Below are 24,288 nucleotides of genomic sequence, written 5' to 3'. Positions count from 1 at the left end.
ACAGACAGCAGTTTAATCTAAAATTTGTAGGGGGATGTGTTAATTTTTTACAATACCCAATATTGCTAGACGTGATTAAATTTAAAGACAATAAAAACCTGTTTAAATGTAAGCACTTCCCAAGGTGTTCGCAACCCAAACATTTCCAGCTTGTACAAAAAGGATGAGAAACAGGAGACTGAGTAGAAATAAGATTACTAAGGGCCTGTTCTGCCGACACTTGAGAAGGAAAGGGAGGGAAGTTTCTTTACTCTTCTTCCATCCCATGCCCTCCACTTCAGTGGGACTACTTAGGCAAGTCACTCATGGGTTAAACACACAAATAACTAAAGCCAGTTAGTCCCATTTGAGTCTTCTAAAAAAAAAGTGTGGGGGCAGGGACGGGGACAGGACTCTAGTGATGCTTAAGTCTTGTTCAGGCCCTGGTCAGGGTGAATTTCACTCATGTGCAAAAAAGTGTTTACTGGACTGGACAAAGGTTATCATTCCCAAGATGAGTGCAAGCCAGAGTGTAAGATACTCTAAACTACCTCTGCTGGTTATCAGATTTTCAAACTTCATTTTAAGATATAAAAGAGTACTTGATCACTTAACTGCCTTGCAAAATTTTAGCACAGAAATAAGCAGAAGCATATTGGATTACATATTGCTAGTTTAATTTCAAACATTCAAAAAGCCTGATTGAAGACTCAAAATAGACTGATTTAAAGAAGTTACATTGTTTCTCACTCGCTTTTAATATTTTCAGTGGGGAGAGGGGGGGAGGAATAGCTCTTCCAGCTTGTGGGGGATCCTCTCAGGGGAAAAACAAAACAAAAAACACACACAGCCTTAGATAAAATGCATTTCCCTGTGTATCTATTCACAAGTAGAGGATTCCCCTTACTTATCCTCTCCTATTCCCTAACATCGGGGGAGTTGTCTTCTGTCCAGCCACATTTGTTCTCCCTAGCTAGGCAGGAGAGGTAGCAAGTGTTGCCAACTATTGCAAGACTCCCCATAAGTATCAAGAGTTGATGTTTTTCCTTAAAGTCCTAAACACCGAAGTCCTGTGACTACACCCAAATCTCAGCTTTTGATTTAAAAACAAAAAAAAATTCTAGCCCTCATGGTTATGGAGATGCACCTTCAGGGTTAACCCTGTCCAGCTTAAGAAGCAGAAGTCAAATTAACAGGATCTGTTATGTATTATTTTTATATATACAATTTTTAGAACCCAATTCATGACTGAGCACTTTGGCAAGTGCCCAGCATGGCCAGCCCCGTATTTTCTCTTCTTTCCCCACATTTCCCTCCATTTGCGTTCTCTCTGCTATAACATTGCCCTGACCCCTTCTTCCTCAAACCTAAGTCTGCATCGTACCCCCCGAATATTCTTCTAACTTTGTACTTTCCCTGTCACATGCCCCCCACAGTCCAATTTTCAGCACCTCCATCTATTCCTTCCTCTGCGCAAGGGACCACTATCTTCCCCGAGGGCAGTATGGCTTCAGCCCCTGTGGTTTCAGTCTTATTGGCAGTAACTGGAGAGGCCATTTTAGATGACAAGATGTCACAAAACTCATTGTAGAGGTTGAGATCCCCTTATAAACAGCCAAACAGGAAGAGTTTCAAAGCAATTGGAAGAGCCAGCAACCCCTGATGTCTTCAGAAAACTTCACTTTTAAATGTTGAAGATGACAAACTTGCCAGGCGCTCTCTCAACAGCTGTGGTATTTGCTGTATCAGTTTAGAATTACATACAGAAGATCAGGTTTAATTACATGTTTCTTCATGATTGCAGGTCAAAGCTTGAAAGAGTGCCCCCAAAGGCTCAAAACCCAGAAGGCAAATAAATCGGAGTTTATATTTTAGTTTCTGGATTTTGGGGGCCTGACCTATGATTGGAGTACTTGGGGCGTGCCATGCTGTTATTTAAACTGACCCAGTCCATCTCTCCTAAGCACTCAAAGCCTTACAACAGGTCACCTTTGACAACAGTGACCGTCTTCACCACAGCAGAAGTTGGGGTTTGTTTGGGGGGAGGGGAGGTTGGATTATTTAGCCACTCATCGAGAAAGGTTTCTGATTAAGGCATCTAAGAGTAAAGCCCTCCCCCCACTCTCCAAATAATCCTGCCCTAGAAAGATGCCTCAGTACAACTGTGCTAATTGAATTAGCAAAGCAATGGCAATTACTGACTTGTATTTCAATTTAAAGCAAATATAATGTCCTTCTCCAAAACTCATGACACTTATGTACAAGAATTGACTGGAGCAGCATAAGTATGGGTATTTGGCAAGATCCATATCCGAGAGATGTTATTGCATAGTGGTCCATGCCTTTATGAGTGATAAAATACATTTCACTAGTCCAACCTATCCAGAGCTACTTTTGACCACTACTCGAGAGTTAGAGTTAATGCAACGTATGTCTAGCCGCCTTACACCATTTCTTTAAGTGCTTGATACCTGTTCACTGAAAGTCAGGGTGTTTATTGCAACAGGAGCTGCATGTGTCTTGCACCAAGGTTATGTTGGTATAACGGTCACTTGGGGTGTGGGTTTCACAGCCCTGAGCGATGTAGTTATACCCATGTACGTTTGTAACCTGGCCTTAGACACCTAACATTTCAGGAACTTAAGTGTGAACATTTTGGCCAGCCTGTTTTTAATTAGTTATGTTTCTTCATGCAACTCTATTGCTAAACAAGCTTAAAATTGCTTTTCAAAAACTCTCTTCCTCCCCCACCCCTCACCCCCTTATATGGTACTTTTCAGGAAATGATCCCAGAGTGCTTTGGAAGGGTGAGTTGAGACTGGGAGCTATTTGTTGTGTCTGTACAGAACTTTGCACAATGGGGCCTTGGTCCATGACTAGGGTTCCTAGGCCCTACAGTAATACAAATATTACTGAAGTGATACCCAAAACTCTCAATTGGATGTTGGGCTGCCTGGATTTAAGAGTTTATCCCATTTACTCTCATTTTACAGAGGAGAAAACAGAACTACAGGGACATTTTCCTCAAAGTCATAAAAATAGTCCAATGCTATAGCCAGGAATAGAATCCATTCCAGGCTTGCACTCCTCATGTGCTAATCTGTCAAGCCCATTTCTGCTGCATTGTTTTCCTCTTTTGATTATTGCACTAAAAATATTTCCCACACCTGTAACAGGACAGCAGTTTCCCACCTAGAAACCCTTAAAGATACTGAAGTTCCCAAAAAGTTTACAAAATAAGAGATTCCTATTTGCTTTAGAAAAAGTTGCAAATGTAAGTAATCACTGACAAGAACTAGGGGTAAGATTTTTTCAAGCATGTCCAAGTGACTTAAGGAGCACAAATTCTGACTTTCAGTAAATCTTGTGCACTCAAGTCACTGTTACTAGTCCCAGCCTAACTCATGTTAAGTGATTTGCAAAAGTCTTCCCTGATCTGCCTTTTTAAGAGTACTTTAATCACTACCAATGTCAGTTTCTAGCAACAATAATCTTCCTCATAGAAATAACTGACTTCATCATACACTTTCATAGAAAATGGAGGTGACAATGCACTTATTTGTCATTTCCTCTTCCTGTCAGCTAGGAAAAGTTGAGAGCCTATTAATCCATTTAGAGAATATTAATAGATTGCTACTAATGTTTTGCACGTTACATTAAAATCACATAAGAATTCATGTTCAAGCCTTCTTAGGCCAAGATGACAGTAAATATGCAAGACTTAGCATCTGTTTTCTGGGGGAGGGGTGTGGTAGGGATAACACTATCATTTAAATCAAGTCATACACACATATACCCCAGAGCTGAGCTTTTACTTTAGCAACACAAATGACCGACACCTGTGTCAACAGAAATAGTAATTAGCATAGATATAAATAGAATACAACTTTGTTTTGTTCTCAGTCTCTTGAAGCTAGCCAAAGCAAGAAGCGTAAGCCACGCCCTTAACCAGAATAGTGCAGCTGCCATAGTAGTGTGTGCTGCAGATATTCCTCCCACAAACTTCAACTACAGCATAGCCTGTCTGTACACAGAGGGGTGCTATATAGCTCCAAGACTCTCTCCGCACTGGTGATTTAGCAGCAGGTTAAGGATTTGCACCAGTGCAACTATACTAGTGCTATACAAACGAAGTGACAGTGCAAACAAAGCCTGGTTTCCATTAAAAGTTGATATCAGCACAGTTACAGCACACCAGAGTGTGAAAAAGCCACTCTGGAGCACAGTAGCTATGCTGCCCTAACACTTGGTGTAGGCACAGCTAGCTACCATCACTAAGGTAGGTGACATTCTTATAGCAACAGAAAGCCCTCTTCTGTCACTGTAAGATGCATCTATAGTATCAAGTTATGCTGGCATAACCACAGCACCAGAGCTGGGCCACTGCAGTCCCCATAAATTAGAGATACCTTAAATGTGAGAGTCAGGTTAAGCCCCACTGTTCTTCTTCTCCCACGTACTTCACTCTGACACACACATTTTTCCATCACATGCTATTGAACAAGGCTCCCCATCCCCTTTGCTACCTCACCACAAGCCCCAAAACACTCCTTACCTTAATTAGTCTTCTGGGGAGTAGTGCGGTGTTTTACTGGCCCAAAATTCCTACACTCATTGAGAGGCATTAGTAGAGAGACCTGCACTGCTACCTAATGAAAGAAGTACTCAGTGGAGACAAAACAAAACAAAACAAAACTCACAGTACTCTACCATTATGCTGCTTCTCTGCTATTTACATTTTTGAACCCCAGCTAAACCAGAGACTGCTTTTTTCACTACCTTGTGCCCCTTCTAGTCATTTACACCTGTGCAAAGTGAGTGTAAACCTGCTACCACTCTGCACAGGTGCAAATGACTGCACAAAATGAAAAGCAATGGCCAGGCACGGTTCTAAACAGCCCTGCTCACAACAGAATATAGTCACAAATCTATTCAAATTATTAATTAAATCTGTAGTCATTTCATTCACTTTATTTTGTGAGTATACATTTATACATCAGTGTGGATTAATGACCTATTGCATCGCCAGTAATTGCTATGATTTAGCATTATTTCCATTATAAATCCCCCTATCTTGCAAATCTGCATACACATGCTTAATTTCCTTACCATAAGTAGTCCTACCACTATGTTGACACCTGCATAAGTGTTTGCAAGATTCGGGCCTTAAGTTTCATCCATAAAGTCAGCTCTGCCACAAGAATGACATGATGCAACACTGCTGAGTAGCCTTGTTCAGATGCAAAACAAAGATAATTTCAACATCTCAGAAACAGAATTAGCCTTTGTCTACACTGCAGCCTATGTCAGCAATATTTATGTCACACAGGGATGTGACTATTCCACATAAGCATTTGTGCACACAGCGCTATGTCGGTGGGAGAGCTTCAGACTAACACAGCTACCCCTTTAATATATATATTAAATCATATGAATGTTTTTTAAAAGTGGTTTTCCACAAAGATCATATATGCATCTGTTCCCAAGAAAATGTATGAATTACATCATTCCAAAAACTAGTTTGGATGAATCAATAAAGGCAGAAGCATACATGAAATATACACAGAGACATACAAAAATCACCTGCATGTATGTATATGTATACACATACATATAATACATAGAAGTGTGTATCTGTATAGCTATACACATAAAATTGTATATATATATAAATATCTTCAGAGAGAGAAGCAGTTTTATCATGCCGTGTGTTTATACTTGCTCATTATATAATGCAGTATACAGATTAATGCTATTATGCAGTGTTACACACACAGAAAATGGCTGCACAATTTAGCCGTGGCCTGACTCAGCTATGATTCCTAGTGCAAGCAGTAGTCGAAAGCTGCTTTAACCCCAAACACGAAAAATGTGCCGTGCGTGTCCCAAAAGAACATGTGCTCCAGGTGAGGCTCGAACTCACAACCTCGGCATCGCTCTGCTCTGTACTGCTGTATAAGTACCGCGCGCTAACCGATTGCGCCACTGGAGCCCTGACACCATGTCTTTCCGAACGCTTTATCAATGGTGCACCCGGGGGCGGGGAGCGACGTGAGGCGTCAGCCGCCTGCTTCGAGCCCCGAGCCGCCGCGCGGACACTGCTGGGGGGAGGAGGCGCGGTGCAGAGGCGGGCCCGGCCCTGGCCCTGTGCTGGGGGCAGCGCCTGGCGGCTGAGCCAAGCAATGGGCTCGGTGCTGCACCGTGTCGGTTCCCCCCGGTGCTCCGCTGCGGGGCGCCGCACCGGGGGCTGGTACAGCGCCGTGCCCGGCTGCGGGGCTCTGCACCGGGGGCTGGTACAGCGCCGTGCCCGGCTGCGGGGCGCCAGCGCCGTGCCCGGCTGCGGGGCGCTGGAACGGGGACTCGTGCAGCGTGGTGCCCGGCTGCGGGGCGCTGCACCGGGGGCTGGTACAGCGCCGTGCCCGGCTGCGGGGCGCTGCACCGGGGGCTGGTACAGCGCCGTGCCCGGCTGCGGGGCGCTGGAACGGGGGCTCGTGCAGCGTGGTGCCCGGCTGCGGGGCGCTGCACCGGGGGCTCGTGCAGCGCCGTGCCCGGCTGCGGGCGCTGCACCGGGGGCTCGTGCAGCGCCGTGCCCGGCTGCGGGGCGCTGCACCGGGGGCTGGTACAGCGCCGTGCCCGGCTGCGGGGCGCTGGAACGGGGGCTCGTGCAGCGTGGTGCCCGGCTGCGGGGCGCTGCAACGCAACGGGGGCTGGTGCACTGGAGGGGGGGGGGCTCTGCGAGGGGACTAGTGCAGCGCGGTGCTCGGCTGCCCCCTTTAGCCGCGGGTGCCGGCACCTGGCAGCTCTGCACCCCGCCGTAGCGCCCCGTGCCGCGCGGGGCCTAGCGTGGTGCAGAGCAGCGAGCCCGCTGTGACAGTTCCGGCTCCACTGTGGAAGGAGCCGGGACCTAGAGCCGGCTAGTGGCCCCCTGCCCGGGGCAGCTCGCTGTGCTCTGCAGCGCCCTGCTCCTCCCAGCTAGTTCCCCGTCGGATGGTCGCTGCCGCCAGCCTGCAGCCCCCAGGGGTGAAGCAGGCGCTCAGCCCCTTCAATGCCACTGACGGCTGCTCTTGCACGCCAGGCTTTGGGTGACTTTCTTTTCCTGAGAGGAAATCATCTGAAATTTCCCACGTCTCCGTCCCAGCTAGGGTGACCAGACAGCAAATGTGAAAAATCAGGGTGGGTGTAATAGGAGCCTATATAAGAAAAAGATCCCAAATTGGGACTGTCCCTATAAAATGGCACCATCTGGTCTCCCTACTCCCAGTAGCAGCCTGTTAGGGCAGGAGCTAAATATATCCCAGGCCCAGTCAGAGAGACTCACTTTTTATACTTTGGGGTGGTTCCCCCACCCCCTTCTTCACCTTAAACAACTTTGCAAACTTGTGTCCTGGTGCAGGTAGGCACTGTGAGTTAGGCATTACTTCTGAGGACCACTCCTGGACCATGTCCTTTCCATAGCCTTGCTGTTTGCTTGGATGGTTGGTTGTGGATTTTTTTTGCATGGGGAGGGATATTTTAGAGGGGCTGTTGGTTGTTTTTTTAACTTTATTTTCTCTTTGCACAGTCTTTTAACAGCATAAAGCACCTGTTACTGCTCCCATTAACTAGAATAGAGAGAATTGGACTCTGAACAAAGAATTTCTTTGCTACATATGCAAATAAAATATTTCATTGCTGGTTTAAGGTTTATTGGCCCAACATTTGGGCAGCATTGAAGTGGCCTATGTATCTGGACATGATTCTCCTTAATCCTGAATTTAGTTTTTCTTACCAAAACAAATGATGAAACAGACTAAATTAACCACATAGTCCAGAGCAACCTTATTTAGAAAACAAAACAAACCTCAAAACCAAAGATGGTGGTTCTCTCCATAATCACTTCCTGGTTCATGCTGCCTATTACAGTCCTGAAAGCATGGATTACACTGAGAATTGGAAGACTCTTGTAGTCTGAGGCACTCCTAGATCAAGTTAACATTTTTAGTGAATTCAGTGCTAATGAGATTTGTGAGATATACAGGTACAGCAGCAGGGCAAGTTTGTCCATATCTCACAGGTTCATCATCTACACCAAGGATTTGAGGAAATTCTCCCATTATTGCTCTGTCACTGGGATGAAGTAGCCTTTGGCATTTTTATCACTGTGTTGTGTCATCTAAACTTCCTTAGAGACACTAACTTGTCTACACTAGCACATCCACCATTGTTAGAATTGCCGAAGCTACACTGCCCCTAGGTGTAAGAATGTATGTGTGTTGACAAAGTCTCAGAGGGCGAGAAAGCAACCCAGTCGTCTTGTTCATTGGATTCTTGGATTCTCTGCAAAAATTGTCATTTATGAAGAAGTCACTGTTACCGGGTGAACCTTCCAACTCCCCAAAGGCAGCTTTAATTTATGCTTCTCTTGTTTGTGGGGTGAGGAAAGGCAGACGATGAGAAGGATACGATTAACTAGTTCATAATGTCCATTTACACCCCTTGCCATTTCATGTACCTTTTCTGTCCCCCATAAACTTTTGTGTGACCAGAAATAATGAGATACTTCACCTTTTTGGAAAAAAAGAAAACATTTTCAAATAACTTCCAAGACAGATGCTCAGAAGTTACTGGAGTTGTATAAAATAAGAAAATATGCCTAATCCTGCCCACCTTCAAGTCAGTGACAAACTTCCCATTGTTGTTTGCAGTACTGATGTAGCCATTTTAGCCCCAAGATATGAGAGAGACAAGATGGGTGAATATCTGTTATTGGACCCACTTGGTGAAGGAACCAATCTTTTGAGCTACAAAGAGCTCTTCTTGACTACATTGAGAGCTGGAATAGGCTCTTAAATTACGCTTCCAGGATACATGCTGATAGTTTAAAGCCCATAGGGCTAAATTCTACCCACTGTTACACCTGTGCTACTCCAATACCCTTAGTCTTTGAGAAAGCAGGTGATATACAAAAGGAACAACCAACAAAAACAAACAAAATACCCCAAGCAGAGTTTTTACCCCCAAAAGGACCAGAAACACTGTGAAGTCCATTAGGTACTTCACTGCTGCTAATTATTTTATGGGGAAGGCACTCAAATATGTGGCAGTGATGGGTGGCAGAATAAAATTGTAAGCTAAATAACTATTTCCTTCTGAGCATCTCCTGTTGGCTGAGGCTAAGGACAGGTCTGCACTAGGGATGAAGAGTTTAACTGATAAGCTTGATGTTTATCAGTTTCTGTTAACAGTTAAACTCCGCCCAGGGTCCCAGCTGCTGCCCTGCACCCAGAGTCCCAGCTGCCACCCCGCTTGCTCAGAGTCCCTCCCAGCTGCCAGCCCCCATGCCTGGGGCTTTGCTGCCTCCTGGCATCCCTGCGCACCCAACATCCCTGCTGTCACACCATGCTGGGGCTCTGCTGCTCCAATTCCACAGCCAGGGTCCCTCCTGGTTGCCAGCCCTGTGGCTGGGGTCTTTCCCGGCTGCCAGGGTCCATCCCAGTTGTTGGCCCCATGCCAAGGGTCCCGGCTGCCACCTGCTGCTGCCTGGCATCCCAGCGTGCCCAGAGTTCCTCCAGGATGTTGGCCCTGCGCCCAGGGTCCATCCCAGCAGCTGGGACCCTGGCACGCCGAGATGCCAGGCAGCAGCAAGGCCCCGGGCATGGGGCCGGCAGCCGGGTTGCTGGCGCAGGCAGCGGCAGCAGGGATCCCCAGGTGCGGGGGCAGCAGCGGGGATCCCCAGGTGCGGGGGCAGCAGCGGGGATCCCCAGGTGCGGGGGCAGCAGCGGAGCCCCACATAAAACATAAATGTTTAACCGAGTAACCCATAGAATTGTAATTAGTTATATGGTTATTTTTTTTACACATTATTTACATCCCTAGGCTACACTTAAAAGGCTGCAGCTGTGCAGTGAAGACACTACTACATGGACAGGAGAGCTTCTCCCGTTGGCTCAGTTAATCCACCTTTGTGAAAGCTGATACCTATGTCGACCATTAACATAGCACTGTTTATATTTGGGATTTGATTGGTATAATTGTGTCACTCAGAGGTGTGGACTTTTCACACCCCCGAGCAATGTAATTATACCGATGTAAATTGGTAACATAGATCTGGCTTAAGATGTATTGGTCACAACTTTGCCAAAAAGCTCTGTATCCTATTCCCACCCACCACCAGCGAGAGGTCAGTTGCAGAAATTGCTTGTTTTCTCTGTTGCCAATAGAGTACACCTAAATTCCCTCTAAGCTGCGCAGGTGCGCAGCAAGCTATCAAGGGCCACGCAGGTGGGGAGAGGTTCTCTCAGCCCAGCCCTACAGGAGCTGCCACCACCAGGGAGAGGTGCCTCTCACCCAGCCCTGGGCTGCTGCGGTGAGAGAGGGCTGGGGAGAGTTCTCTCTCCCCAACACAGCCCCAGGGCAGCCTGTACCCCAAACCCCTCCTCCTTGGCCCCACCCCAGAGCCTGCACCCCCAGCCAGAGCCCTCAACCCCCCCGGCACTCCAATCCTCTGCCCCAGCCCAAAGCCCCCTCCCACACTCCGAACTTTTCAGCCCCACCCCTGCCACACATCACCTCCATACTGGTTCACATAACAAATTTCATTCCGCATATGGACGGAAAAAATGAGAGGGAACACAACTGGAATATATTTTTAGTAATGCTCATATTATTGACAGCAAAACAGCTGTACTGTGCACAAATGAGAAGAAATCTTGCCTACATGAAAACAAGTCTCAAAAGCAATGGTGGATTAATGAAATAATTGCTGCCCCAGTCCCATATGAATTTGTTTTAGTTATCTTACAAATTCATTTGAACTAAAATCACTCTAAATATCATTAAAATAATTGAACATTTACAAGTTTTATTATAAATAAAATTACAAGTACAGAGGACCCTCGCTTGAACGCACGTCTGTATAGCGCAATTTTGCTTATAGCGTGGGACTGCGCATGGATCCAAAACTGAGAACTGCTTAATTTCTTCCTTCCGGTTATATTATTAATGTTTAGGATTCTCCTGAGTATGTTTAGTAAATGGCATCACACCATCGTTGGTGGTTTCAATACATGCTATGATTGGTAGAATCGCAGCGTCACTGATGCCGCGATTACAAAAATGCTGCTATTATAAATTTGCTGCCCCTGCAAATTTGCCTCCCTAGGCCTAGGCCTTGTCAGCCTAGGCAATAATACGCCACTGCTCAAAAGGCCTCAGCTCTCTAATGAATCAGAAGTTGCAGAGGAGGCAACTGCTTGGAGAAAGTCATATGAAACTGTCACTCTGAGTCAGTATGTCAAACTGGTTGGAGATCTGCTATTTTATTTTATTTTAAATTGACGTCTGCCACTTGCTAAGGTGTAAATACTTCATTGGTTCCCAGGCAAATGGAGCTCTGCCTGCTTGTTGTTCCTTAGTGGTAGCAATACTGGTTGGTGTGACATGTCAAAATTCTTCATTTCTCTCCCCCCTCCCCACTCCTGTCAACAGCAGTAATGAGGAAGGCACTTTCTAATAATATAACTGGCAAAGCCAATAGAACTGTCTCAGCTCTAACAGAGCAGTAAGCTGGCTATGTTTAATGCTTGATGAAAAAAGTTAACTATTCTTATTTGTCTCTTCCTATAACAGTACTGAAGCATCACTAACATGCAAATATCTGCTGATGCAATTAAACTTAGCCTATGTCTGTCATATAAAGATAATGAAATTGAAATTTTCATAGCTGCTGAGCAATTGATCTCTGAATAATTCCACATGCCTCAGTATGATGTTAGCAATCTTCTGTAACAAGAAATGGGTGTGCAGAAGGTTGTGTGTTGCTCTTTTTAAATACCCATGTTTCCAAACAAGTAAATAAAGCAACATGTCAGCATATATTTGAAGGGCCAAAATCCACGAGCTGTTTATGTAAAATCCTGATACAGGCTATGTCAGCAACTTTTTATTTGCCCGAAGTCCAGAGTTTGGTGAAGAGGCCGAGAAGCTTAGCAAATAGTGAACAATATTACCTAAGAGAAGCAGAACAAACAAGACACAACCTTGCTTTATACTAAGATAAGCGTGGTTAGCAAAATGCCAGATGGGGAGCAGTAACTGGCACTCTTATTTGAAGCTGCAAACAGACCAAAGGATTGAAAGGGGCCCTGTGTCTGTCTGTGTCCACTCCTCTGCAAAAAAAGATAACCATGCTCTCGCCACATACCAACCTTGAGTTCATGGAAGAGGTTCAAGCATGTCAGTATAAAATATGACATCCTTCCTTTTCCTTCCCAGATACCAGTGTCTGCCTTTAGAAGCATAATGGACAACTTGAAAGACAGTTTCTATTGCCATGTACTTTTAAATATCTTTTTGCTTTAACCCCCAGGAATGTACCTGTTGAACAATCAGAAGGGCTACCTCATCCCAAATTAGAATTCAACATATATATTTTATACTAATTCAATATATATATTTTATACTAATTTTATACTAATAGTTGTTTCTTTTAAACAACGTATATGTTGTTTAAAAGAAAACACCGGTGTACTAAAAATATGAAGGGGCGGCTCCAGGCACCAGCCAGGGCCGGCTCCAGACCACAGCGCACCAAGCACACGCTTGGGGCGGCATGCTGCGGGGGGCGCTCTGCCTGTCGCCGGGAGGGCGGCAGGCGGCTCCGGTGGACCTCCTGCAGGCGTGCCTGCGGATGCTCCACCAGAGCCGCAGGACCAGCGGACCCTCCGCAGGCACGTCTACAAAAGGTCCACCGGAGCCGCGGGACCGGCGACCGCCAGAACGCCCCCCGCGGCGTGCTGCCATGCTTGGGGCGGCGAAATTCCTAGAGCCGCCCCTGCCACCAGCAAAGCAAGCACCTGCATGGGGCAGCCCATTTGCAGGGGCGGCAGCTGGCAGAGATCCAGCCTGGGAGATGACAACCAACAGGGGGCCCTGGGAGCTCTAGTTCCTTGGTTAGCTCCCTGCCTATAGAGCCAGCCCTGGAGCAGGGAAAGAACTACATTTCCCAGCATTCCCTTGGCCACTATCAACAGGAAAGGGAGGGGGAGGGAGTATGGTAGCTGAAACCTCATGCTGCAGCTTGCTGTGAATGGAGAGCTCACTGCTAGAGTGGGGTGGCACTGTGAATGAGGAACAAGTGTGCCCAAGCATTTGAAGGCTGTGGCCCAGATATCCCCTTCAGAAGACATCCCCAGACTGGATTAGGGATACTGGTGTGACCTCACCTTGCAGCCCCCAAAGAAGGAATTGGGTGGACTAAATGGACAGTGCCCCTCTCTATCTGAAGCCTAGCAAGGGAGGTATGTGGATCCCACTAGAATTTAAAATGAAAAGTAGGGGAGGGGAGGCTCTGGACTTGGGCAGCTTTAGATACAGTACCAGGCACTTAGGAGGATTTCCACTTCTGAGCCATGGAAGCAGAAATTGACTTTTCCTTTCCAGATGTAGCTAATATTCAGAAAGGGAATCTAGCACCTGCCTTCCAGATCTGAACACCTCAAAATTCAGGAGTGCTCAAGCTCAGTTTGGGCAGCTGTTACTTCATTTCTCCCAAATCAAATATACTGAGCCACTGTAATTTGCTGTAGAAAAAGTAGGATAAAATTGAACAAGAAATGCTTCCCAGTGGTTTTTAGGACTGGAATTGCTATTTTCAACAGCCATTGCCCTTTTTTTTTATTATTAGTTTTATTTGTTTAAAAGGAAGGCAGTGATATTGCATTGGCAAATTCCCCATAGAAAGAAAGAGTGGAACAAAAGAATAATAGACACCTCAACTTTTCCTCATTTCTGGAGGACAGTTTTATAATATGCATCCAGATATCCTCCAATCACACAAGCTGAAAATTGTTCCACTTTACTGCAGCTCTGTAACCATATGGGAACCAATCCTGTCTGTGTTCTGTGCACATCCAAAATTCCTGCTGAATGACCCACCCTGGGAGGAAGTTACCAGTGACCCAGGGCTGGGATGGAAGGAAGGTGCAGGTGGGCGAGGGGGCAGCGCCCAGGGCTGGGACGGCACGGGGGGTGTGTGCGGGAGAGCCCAGGGCTGGGATAGCAGGGTGGTGTGGGTGGGGAGAGGCCCAGAGCTGGGGCAGCAGGGGGTGCAGATGGGGGGGGAGCCCAGGGATGGGGCAGCAGCAGTGTGCGGGGGGGGGGGGAAGAGAAGCCCAGGGCTGGGGTAGGGGCAGCCAAATTTTTTTTGGTTGGGGCGGCAAAAAACCTAGAGCCAGCCCTGAAACCATGGGCAAAGACATTATGTAATTTTTAGACTATTGGCTACTGTGCTTGTCTTGCTGCTAGGCCTATCCAGGGGCTTGGGCTCTCCTACCCTGTCATTTCCCTCTGCCCATAAAAATTCCATATAATTCATTGTAATTAATTATTTGGCAGTGTCTCTGAGCCTAATAAGCAAAGTACCTCTCCGCCAGTGCTGTGCATAATAAACCCACGTGCTTGATTCTACATGGTGTCCATTTTGTTCCTTGATATTGTTTCTATTTCTCCCTGTTTGGCTAATTATTATATGTGACCTAATTTACAAAGTTATTAACCATTTTCACATCAGTGCTCCTTTGCAGCCACTGTTGAGTTTTACAGAACAAGAAGCCAAAAACAGAAGCTATTATAGCAAGCAGTTAATTTAATCCATTTTTGTATGTACAATACTCTGAACACCTTATGCTGAAGACTTTGTACTCTTGATAAAGTGAGTACATGATGAATTGCATCAAAGCATAAAAACAGGACCTTTTGGTGCTTGTCGCTACTATAGAGCGGCCATAAAATCATTATTCTATGTGGCCAACTTCTAGGTGCACAAATAGGACTGGATGGTTTCAGTGCCTCCCACATGGATATATCACAGACAGTGGTAAAGTGACTGCTGTTATATTTCAAAATTTAGGGGGAAAAAAGCCCACATCATTAAATTAGTAATATTTATACTATAAAGATAGTAATCTACTGTTATACTACTTTTCTGTTGATAAGTGGCCGGTTTTTCCATTCCTCTTTGTAGTACAGTAGATTGAGCAGAAAAATTTCCTGACAAATTTAAATCCTCTTAAAGATAAGCATTGCTTTTCTAAGTGGCCACTGCCGACTAACAAATTTCCACTAAAAGTGGTTTTGGAAAGCTAGAGCCTTCTTCTATCATTCTTCTGGGATTGGGGAATATTTGCCTGACCCGCAGGAAATTGCCTAACACATTTTTAGCCTCTTTAATTGTTATTGTGCAGCTGAAAAATAGGCAGAGAGGCAGTTCCATGCATTCAGTGTAATCTCTGTTGCAATTACTCCTTATATGAAGGCCGATAACAGGCCACAGTGGGGCTGTCTAGACTAGAGTTTGTGGTTCTGTTTTAACCCATGTTAACTGATTCCAAATTAACCTGAGTTAGTTAGTAATTGTAAATGCTAGTCCAAACACTCCACAGATATTTGTTGGTGTGTTACTTCAGGCTGAATGAAATGTTTGTTGGTTGCCATGACATCAACATGTATGCAGGGGTATAACAAACATTTGTTCCAGTATACTAAGACTGTTGGCTTACCCTAGGCTGAGTCCTAGGCCATGTCTACAATAGGAGTGCTTTGCTGGTATAGCTATACCACTGTACTATACTAGCAAAGCATGCCTAGTGCAGATGCAGCTTATAATGGCAAAACTGATTTTGCCGGCATAGCTTATTTTAGCCCCCTCCAGGCTCCTCTTTCACCCTTACCCCCTTCTCTCCCCTCCTCCCTCCTTCCACTCCCAAGAGAAACACACGATACCAGCAAAAGTACAGTTTTTCCAGTATAACTGCATCTACAGTAGGGGCTTTGCCAGTACAGTTGTGCTGATCAGTGATTACACTATTCACAATGTTGACATAGCGTTGTGTCCTGGACCAAATGTTTGTGGAGCATCTAGACTAGACTTTACACATATGGTACACATATTATCAAGTTAATTGGCAATCAATTAACTCAAACTAAAGCAGGCCCACAAACTCTAGTCCAGACATACCCATCAGGGAGTCCTGGCCTGGAGTTATATTGGACACAGGAAAAATGGCACTTCTTGTTAGGAAGGGTTAGGTACTGTGATGTTCCCAGTTCTTAATAGGCAGGGCCTGCTCTAGGTTTTTTGCTGCCCCAAGCAATGCCAAAGCGACAAAAAAAAAAAAAACCCAACGTCCTGGAATGCCACCCCTGGAATTGTGCCACCCCTTGCATGTGCTTGGTTTGCTGATGCCTAGAGCCTGTTAATAGGTGTGTAAAGCAGCATCTTAACTGTGCATTTCCTGGTTTTCCCTAAGTTTGTGATTTGTTTTTTCTTGTAATGCTAACATTCATTTCAGGGATATGTGGGGAGACCTTAACTGAACATTTCCTGATTTTCTAATGTTTGATTGGGGGTTGAAAAATCCCACCATTCCAGAAGCTGACAGAAAGCACTGTTGTGCAATAGCAGCCTTAAGTCCTTGTCAATGAAGATTTTTGTAAGTGAATTTCCTCTGTTTTCTATAAACATTTGAATGAGTAAGGTTGTTGAGGCTTCTGATAGCTCTCACAAAAAGATGGGTATATTCTCTTGTAGCTAGGGTGTCCTGGCTCGGTGAAAGAAATGTGGACTAGTATGACTAGAACAATGGCTACAGACAGCATAGCCAAAATCATAGTGTGACAATGTATCCCATAATGCTTTATGGGAATATGACATAACTGGAATACGTTTTATGCTACATGTGCCATATAACATATCTCTGTAAAGGTTATGGTCTACTGAATACATTCATCCTATTTGTACACACATAATTTTTGTATTTGAAGTTATGAACATTGGCTGTATACTTGCTTGATTTCTAAGTAAGCTTTGCAAGGCATTTGGTCAGCTTCTTTAGAAAGGAATTTGCAAAGTTAAGTGCCCAGTCAAGAAGCACTTAAGGAACAATGGATCTTGGAATGCTCCAATCCACATAAGAAATCTACTTGAGGACATTCAAGCTAACATGTGAACAATGGCTGCTACCTGTGGTTCTGAGCAGGGGCGGCTCTACCCGCGGCTGCGGCAGCAGCGCGCCATGCGAGCCGAGCGGCGCAGCGGCTCCCGCTGGTCCCGGCGGTCGCTCTGCGCGCCGCTGCCGCTGGCTGGACCGCTGCAGACGGGCCGCGCGGCAGCGCGCGGGCGCGCCGCTGCGCTGCGGTCCCAGCCCAGGCAGCAGGCCGCGAGCCGCGGCGCCGCGCCCCGCATGCATGCGCTGCGGGCCCGTCCCCCGCGGCCCTCGGTGGACCTCCGCAGGGGCATGCAGGCAGCGCTGGCCCAGCCTGCCGCCCCCTAGATTTGGCCGCCCTAGGCACCAGCTTGTTTTGCTGGTGCCTAGAGCCGCCCCTGGTTCTGAGTCATGCATGGACATGTGGCTTGTCCGTGTGACTCCAAAACTCCACCATCTTGGAGCTGGATTTTGCATGAGACAGAGGAGAGGGTCTCCACCCACAAAAGAAAGTCTATTTAAACCTGTGGGAGACCCCTCCATTTTGTCTTCAGCTGGCTAAAGAGATATCCTTGGGCGTAGAGAGGCCATCTGAAAGAAACTGGAACAAAGGATAATAACCACAAGGGGTGTGAGTGATTGCTGGACCCAGACTAGAAGGAGACTAGTCTGTAAAAGGAAGCTTACTGGTGAGGTTTTAATCTGTACTCGGTTGTATTACTGTATTAGACTTAGGTGTGTTTTATTTCATTTTACTTGGTAATTCACTTCATTCTGTCTGTTACTACTTGGAATCACTTAAATCCTACTTTCTGTATTTAATAAAATCACTTTTTACTTATTAATTAACCCAGAGTATGTATTAATACCTGGGGGGTGGGAGGGAACAGCTGCGCATCTCTCTCTAACAGTGTCATAGAGGGTCAACAATTTATGAGTTTACCCTGTATAAACATTATACAGGATAAAATGGATTTATTTGGGTTTAGACCCCACTGGGAGTTGGGCAACTGAGTGTTAAAAATAAGAACACTTCTGTAAGCTACTTTCAGTCAAGCCTACAGCTCTTGGGGGAGGCAGTTCAGACCTGGGTCTGGGTTTGTAGCAGGCTAGCAAGTCTGGCTCAAACCAGGCAGAGCAATGAAGTCCTAAGCTGCCAGGACAGGAAAGCAGGGGTAGAAGTAGTCTTGGCACATCAGTTGGCAGCTCCCAAGGGGTTTCTGTGATCTAACCCTCACACATAGATCTAGCCTATTTATTTTGAAAAGATATGTGACTAATTGAAAGAGATTTGTCTCTGTCACATTAGAGACCTAAGTTCTGATTCCAGCTGTGTTGGAAGTGACCTTGTGCAACCTCTCAGTTTTTGTATCTGAAAGTGGAAGGAATGATAGTTGCCTGCCCTCAAGGAGAGAGATTAGATTTTGGCCAATAATATAATGGTATAGCTAGACCACTGTACTGTACTGTATAAAGTACACAAAAACATTGTCACAAAAGAGATTACTGTAAAAATGCTGGCCTATTTCCTAGCCCAGTGCACCTTCCCTGAGTTAAAGTGTAGTTTGAATGGAAGATCTGTCTCTTTCTCATCGTACAACATGCCAGAAGTTTGCAGCAGAACAGATACAACTTTAGATAATGTTTTCACCCCTCAGCCAGAAGGCCGAGTTTTACTATTTCAAATGCTCAACCTTCTTTTTTGGTCCCATGCACGACACCTCTCTAGGGGCATTCCAGCAACAGACGTTTCATGTGAAAAATTAGTCAACTTTTTAAAAAAAAATGTGAAAGTTTTACCAGTAATACCAGTATAATTAAACTGATAGTGTACCAGTATAACTCCTTGTGCAGACATTCTTATTTTGGGTGGCCTTTTTTTTGTTTGTTTTGTTTTGGTATAGACTAAACCACTTAAAGAGACATAAGCTAAACTGGAAAAATACACTCTCATACTGGAGTTATTCTGGTGTAACTGTAGAATCATAGAATCATAGAACTTAAGATCAGAAGGGACCATTATGATCATCTAGTCTGACCTCCCGCAAGATGCAGGCCACAAAAGCTGACCCACCCACTCCTGAAATAATTCTCTCCCTTGACTCAGATGTTGAAGTCCCCAAATCCTGATTTAAAGACTTCAAGTAGCAGATAATCCTCCAGCAAGCGACCCCTGCCCCATGCTGCGGAGGAAGGTGAAAAACCTCCAGGGCCACTGCCAATCTACCTTGGAGGAAAATTCCTTCCCGACCCCAAATATGGCGATCAGCTGAACCCCGAGCATGCGGGCAAGACTCTCCAGCCAGACACTCAGGAAAAAGACTTTCAATATCCCAACATTGACCCTCGGTACTAATTACCAGTGGTGGCACGTTATTGACCTATTGACTAAATCACGTTATCCTATCAAACCATTCCCTCCATAAACTTATCAAGCTTAATCTTAAAGCCAGAGAGGTCCTTCGCCCCCACTGTTTCCCTCGGTAGGCTGTTCCAGAATTTCACTCCTCTGATGGTTAGAAACCTTCGTCTAATTTCAAGCCTAAACTTCCCGACTGCCAATTTATATCCATTTGTTCTCGTGTCCACATTAGTACTGAGCTGAAATAATTCCTCTCCCTCCCTGGTATTTATCCCTCTGATATATTTAAAGAGAGCAATCATATCTCCTCTCAACCTTCTTTTGGTTAAGGAAAACAAACTGAGCTCCTCAAGTCTCCTTTCATACGACAGGCTTTCCATTCCTCGGATCATTCTAGTGGCCCTTCTTTGTACCCGTTCCAGTTTGAATTCATCCTTCTTAAACATGGGAGACCAAAACTGCACACAGTACTCCAAATGAGGTCTCACCAACGCCTTGTATAACGGGACTAGCACCTCCTTATCTCTACTAGAAATACCTCGCCTAATGCATCCCAAGACCGCATTAGCTTTTTTAACGGCCACATCACATTGCCAACTCATAGTCATCCTGCGATCAACCAGGACTCTGAGATCCTTCTCCTCGTCCGTTACTTCCAACTGCTGCGTCCCCAGCTTATAACTAAAATTCCTGTTAGTCATCCCTAAATGCATAACCTTACACTTCTCACTATTGAATTTAATTCTATTACTAATACTCCAGTTTACAAGGTCATCCAAATCTCCCTGGAGGATATCCCGGTCCTTCTCCGAATTGGCAATACCTCCCAACTTCGTGTCATCCGCAAACTTTATCAGCCCACTCCTACTTTTGGTTCCGAGGTCAGTGATAAATAGATTGAATAAGATCGGACCCAAAACCGAACCTTGAGGAACTCCACTGGAAACCTCCCTCCAACCCGACAGCTCACCTTTCAATATGACCCTCTGCAGTCTCCCCTTTAACCAGTTCCTTATCCACCTCTGGATTTTCATTTCAATCCCCATCTTTTCCAATTTAACCAGTAATTCTTCATGCGGTACTGTATCAAACGCCTTACTGAAATCAAGATATATTAGATCCACTGCATTTCCCTTGTCTAAAAAATCTGTTACTTTCTCAAAGAAGGAGATCAGGTTGGTTTGGCACGATCTACCTTTCGTAAAACCATGTTGTAATTTGTCCCAATTGCCATTGACCTCAAGGTCCGTAACTACTCTCTCCTTTAATATTTTTTCCATGACTTTACATACTACAGATGTTAAACTAACAGGCCTGTAGTTACCGGGATCACTTTTTTCCCCCTTCTTGAAAATAGGAACTATATTAGCTAATCTCCAGTCAAAGGGTACAACCCCCGAGTTTAGAGATTCATTAAAAATTATCGCTCACGGGCTTGCAATTTCACTTGCCAATTCCTTTAATATTCTAGGATGAAGATTATCCGGGCCGCCTGATTTACTACCATTAAGCTGTTCAAGTTTGGCTTCTACCTCGGATACTGTAATTTCCAACCCCGCACCTTCATTCCCATCAGTCACTCTGCCGCTATTCCTAAACCCTTCATTAGCCTCATTAAAGACCGAGGAAAAATATTGTGCCATGCCTAGTTTATCCTTAATCTCCACTCCGTTTACAGTTTTAAGCGGTCCCACTTCTTCTTTTTTGGTTTTCTTCCTATTTATATGGCTAAAAAACCTTTTACTATTGGTTTTAATTCCCTTTGCAAGGTCCATCTCTACCCGGCTTTTGGCCTTTCTCACTGCATCTCTACACCCTCTGACCTCAATAAGGTAGGTTTCTTTGCTGATCCCTCCCATCTTCCCCTCCTTGTACGCTTTCTGTTTTTTCTTAATCACCCCTCTGAGAGGCTTGCTCATCCAGCTCGGTCTAAAACTGCTACCTACGGACCGTTTTCCCTTTCTCGGGATACAGGCCTCTGACAGCTCCTGCAACTTCAACCTGAAATAATCCCAGGCGTCTTCTGCCTTCAGATCCCTAAATATGTTAGTCCAATCCACTTCCCTAACTAGTCGCCTTAAACTGTATTGGTTTAAAGTCACACCTTAGTTTATATCAGTATGGCTTTCCTGTGTAGACAAGCCCTAAGGAACACCTGGATCAAATTACCTCAGATTTGCACTTTACCCTTGAATATATCAATTTTCAAGCCAATTTGGCCACATATGTATGTTTCAGTGAAGATGTAAAATTCAGCTTTAAGCAGATACCATGTTGCCACCCTTTAATTCATATACATATTATATAAAATATTAGGAAGACTAAGCTATGACAAGTAACAAGTCCTTGTAAATTTTGTACTGTTATTTTTGTCATCAATGCAAAAAAAAAATTTTTAAACTGGTAAAAAAAAAACACATTTATATGTTTGTTTCTTTATAAAAAGTCAGTGGGAAATCCCCCAGGAACTGAGAGTGAAAACAGAACAGAAACTACCCCAGGTGTTCAGAGAATGACAAATAGATCTGTACTTACTAATGAGACCACAGCAATGCCTAATAATTCACAACCAGTTTATCACTTCTTGTTTGCCCAACAAGCTGATGATAACAGACTGCACTCCCCCATAAGAATTTCATGATAGTCCAGTCACAGCCCCACGTTCTGTCATCAAATTTACGCCGAATCATAAACAGAAGGGGATAAATTCAGAAGTGAGTCCACATGGAGGCTAAAATGCTAAGGACCCATGTATTGCTGCCACTGGTGGAGCTTGCATCAGCATTAGCAACTGTGGGAATTTTTTGTAAAAAGAACTCTAATGTACACATAACATAGTGAAGTCCACTAGGTCTGCCCATCTAGGGAAGGACATTCCTGCTTCAAGAGAGGATGTTTTGCAAGTATGACTGCTCCCACTTTTCACAGTTCTCCTTTAAGGGTTATATTTTCAAAGGCCTCAGCCCAGCCTCCATTCAGGGCCGGCTCTAGGTTTTTTGCTGCCCCAAGCAAAATATATTTTGGCTGCCCCCCGTCCCAGCCCTGGGCTCCCCCCCACAGCCCCCTGCTGCCCCAGCCCTGGGCTCCCCCCCAAACACGCCCCTGCCGCCCCAGCCCTGCCCCCCCCCCACCACCCACCACCCTCACCACCACAGCCTGGGGGGGGTCACTGGTACTCCTCCCAGGGGCGCAGCAGCAGCAGGATTTTTGATGTGACACACAACACACAGGATTTGTTTTATGGTTACAGAAGAACTGCACAGAAGTGAACAATTTTCAGCTTGTGTGTGGTTGGAGGGGATATGATATATTATATAAGACCCATATCCATAAATGAGAAAAAAAGTGGGTGTCTTTTATTATTTTTTGTTCTTCTTCTTTCTCTGGGGAATTTTTGAATGCAATATACACTCTCTCTCCTTTAAACAAATAAAACTAATTTTAAAAAAATGACAATGGCTGTTGAAAATAGCAATTCCAGTCCTAAAAACCACTGGGAAGCATTTCTTGCTCAATTTTATCCTACTTTCTCTACAGCAAATTACAGTGGCTCAGTATATTTGATTTGGGAGAAATGAAGTAACAGCTGCTCAAACTGAGCTTGAGCACTCCTGAATTTTGAGGTGTTCAAATCTGGAAGGCAGGTGCTGGGTGTGTGTGTGTGTGGGGAGGGGGAGCTGGGGGCTCCGCGGGGGAGCACGGCAGCATGTATGCAGCAGCGTGTCTGGCGCTGCGTGGAGCTAGATACTCCGGTCTGAGTGGCACGGTAAGAGGGTTGGGGGGTTGGAGAAGGAGTAGGGCATTCCGGGGGGGCAGTCAAGGGACAGGGAGCAGGGGGGGTTGGATGGGGCGGAGGTTCGGGGGGGCAGTCAGGGACAGGGAGAAGGGGGGGTTAGATGGGTCAGGGGTTCGGGGGGGCAGTCAGGGGACAGGCAGTGGTTGGATAGGCATGGGAGCCCCAGGGGTTTGTCAGGGGACAGGTAGGGGTGGGGTCCTGGGGGAAGTTGGGGGTCTCAGGAGGGGGCAGTTGGGGACAAGGAGAAGGGAGGCTTAGATAGGGGATGGGGTCCCAAGGGGCAGTTAGAGGCAGGGGTCCCGGGAGGGGGCAATCAGGGGACAAGGACCAGTGGTGATCAGGGGACAGGGAGCAGGGGCGGGTTGGATGGGTTGGCGTTTCTGTGGGGGGCAGTCAGAGGGAGTGGATGGTGGCAGGGTGGTGCTACCCTCCCCCTGGAGTGTCCTGTTTTTTTAATGTTAAAATATGGTCTCCCTACCATCCACAGTGCAACTCTCCACTCACAGCACGCTGCCCCATGAGGTTCCCCTCCTTCCTTTCCAGTTGGTAGTGGCCAAGGGAATGCTGGGAAATGTAGTTCTTTCCCTGCTCCAGGGCTGGCTCTATAGGCAGGGAGCTAACCAAGGAACTAAAGATCCCAGAGACCCATGTTGGTTCTCAGCTCTCATGCTGGATCCCTGCCGCCCCTGCAAATGGGCTGCCTCAAGTTTGCTGGTGCGTAGAGCCGCCCCTGCCTCCATTTGTTCACATGAAATTCTACGTACTCACAGTTTAGCACACTGATACACACAAAAACCCCTGGTACTCAGTATGAACTCTGTTTACATGCACAAATGGAATTTGTAGGCAGGATTCAATTGACTTCAATAGAGTTACTCCAGATTTACACTGATATACCCCAATCAGAATCTATCTATTCATATATATAAATTCTAGTAAATATACAAGCTAATGATAGTGCCCAAGACAAATACCTGTATTACTGACTTTGGATAATTCAGCAATAGATATCACCTTCTGAAAATTTGACCCTAAGAAAAAATTACCCCCATTTTGCTTAGTCATGCACCATCTGAGAGTTCAAAAATGTACATCCCCATTCCTGATGTTTTAGGTTTCAAAGGCAATACTGCAATATGTAACAATGCCTTCTGCTGGGTGGATTCAGAACTGATCTACAGTATCAGGGC

At 45.6% G+C, this 24,288-nt stretch overlaps 1 long non-coding RNA gene and 1 other non-coding gene across 5 annotated transcripts in view; both read right to left on the bottom strand.

Moving 5' to 3' along the window:
• LOC120400198 overlaps nucleotides 1-4,735 on the bottom strand; it is a 152,484-nt gene extending 147,749 nt beyond the window's left edge. For 3 of the 4 annotated variants that reach the window (XR_005595591.1, XR_005595590.1, XR_005595592.1), the window contains exon 1: nucleotides 4,535-4,735. This is a non-coding gene — a long non-coding RNA (uncharacterized LOC120400198). The remainder of the gene's footprint in view (nucleotides 1-4,534) is intronic. The other variant, XR_005595589.1, reaches the window with a different exon arrangement.
• Nucleotides 4,736-5,877: 1,142 nt separating this feature from the next.
• TRNAI-UAU lies at nucleotides 5,878-5,971 on the bottom strand. The gene is made up of 2 exons: nucleotides 5,934-5,971; nucleotides 5,878-5,913 (listed from the first exon to the last, which is right to left on the bottom strand). It is a non-coding gene; the product is annotated as a tRNA-Ile (tRNA).
• Between the last annotated feature and the right edge of the window lie 18,317 nt (nucleotides 5,972-24,288).

This window comes from Mauremys reevesii, linkage group 3 (assembly GCF_016161935.1).
Source record: "Mauremys reevesii isolate NIE-2019 linkage group 3, ASM1616193v1, whole genome shotgun sequence".
Taxonomy (NCBI): Eukaryota; Metazoa; Chordata; order Testudines; family Geoemydidae; genus Mauremys; species Mauremys reevesii.
Note: the sequence above shows the minus strand (reverse complement) of the source record. Positions and strands in the feature narration are given on the sequence as shown.